This window comes from Heptranchias perlo, unplaced genomic scaffold (assembly GCF_035084215.1).
Source record: "Heptranchias perlo isolate sHepPer1 unplaced genomic scaffold, sHepPer1.hap1 HAP1_SCAFFOLD_266, whole genome shotgun sequence".
Taxonomy (NCBI): Eukaryota; Metazoa; Chordata; class Chondrichthyes; order Hexanchiformes; family Hexanchidae; genus Heptranchias; species Heptranchias perlo.
In genome coordinates, this window is record NW_027139278.1 from 301,810 (window position 1) to 302,911 (window position 1,102).

At 50.8% G+C, this 1,102-nt stretch overlaps 1 non-coding gene across 1 annotated transcript; it reads right to left on the reverse strand.

Annotated features, from left to right (window-relative positions):
• Positions 1-427: 427 nt before the first annotated feature.
• Positions 428-521, reverse strand: trnay-gua (transfer RNA tyrosine (anticodon GUA)). Its single transcript has 2 exons — positions 485-521; positions 428-463 (listed from the first exon to the last, which is right to left on the reverse strand). It is a non-coding gene; the product is annotated as a tRNA-Tyr (tRNA).
• Positions 522-1,102: the final 581 nt, after the last annotated feature.

Here is a 1,102-nt window from a genome sequence, read left to right on the forward strand (position 1 = left end):
TACTTTGCTCCAATCGGCGGTATCGAGCATCAGCAAGTGAGGAACAGCAGAACGGGAAGCTGCAGTAATCATGAATGATGCTGAGAAGAGCCCGAGCCTTCGGAAGGAAGACGAGGTCACCGGAAAGCAACAGCCGCCCGAGCTCGAGGAGCAGCGAGAGCCCTGACTGACTGACTGATCGAAGACCATTTTGCCTGAAATTGAGGGCGATTTGAAGTGTTGCTGCTCAAAGGCACTCCCTGCTGGTGAGCAGAGGGAAATGCTCGAGTGAAACAGCCGTGCTCGGGCAGACACAGAAAGCTTTTCGGCTTTGGAAAGGAGAAGAGGTGTCCTGTGCCTGAGTGGCAACATGTTAATCTGTGAGCTGCCTGTGAACTTCAGAGAGTGACCTTGAGGTAATTGCTGCTTATTCCAAAATCACACTCACTCCTTCGAGCCGGAATTGAACCAGCGACCTAAGGATGACTTTATTTTGTTTTATTCACTACAGTCCTCCGCTCTACCAGCTGAGCTATCGAAGGGAAGTGATAAACAGTGCTGTCTTTGGTGATTGTTCACCGTGCGCCTGTTGACACGTTCAGACTCGTGGAGTCCGGTGCTGATCGAAGACTTCTTTTGCCTGAAAGCGAGAGCTGAGTGTTTTGAAGTGTTGCTGCTCAAAAGCGCTCCCTGCTGGTGAGCAGAGGCAGAGCAGCCTTGTTTGGGCAGACACAGAAAGTTTTCAGGTTTGAGAAAGGAAAAGAGGCGTCCTGTGCCTTCATGGCAACATGTTAATCTGTGAGGTGCCTGTAAAGTTAAGAGAGCGACCTTGAACTAATTGCTGCTTATTCCAAAATCACGCGTTCTCCTTCGAGCAGGAATTGAACAAATGACGGAAGGATGACTTTGTCTTATTTTCCACGACAGTCTTGTCGCTCGACCAGCTGAGGTATCGAAGGGAAGCGGCAAAAATGTTTCACTTTGGTGATTGTTCACCGTGCACCTTTGACACACCCGGACTCGTGGATTCCAGTGCTCATGACTGAGGCTGACTCGGTACCTGCTCATACCGCAGTGCTGTGGGAGTGGGAGCTGCTCCGTGTTCTCCACAGCCTGGGCCAGT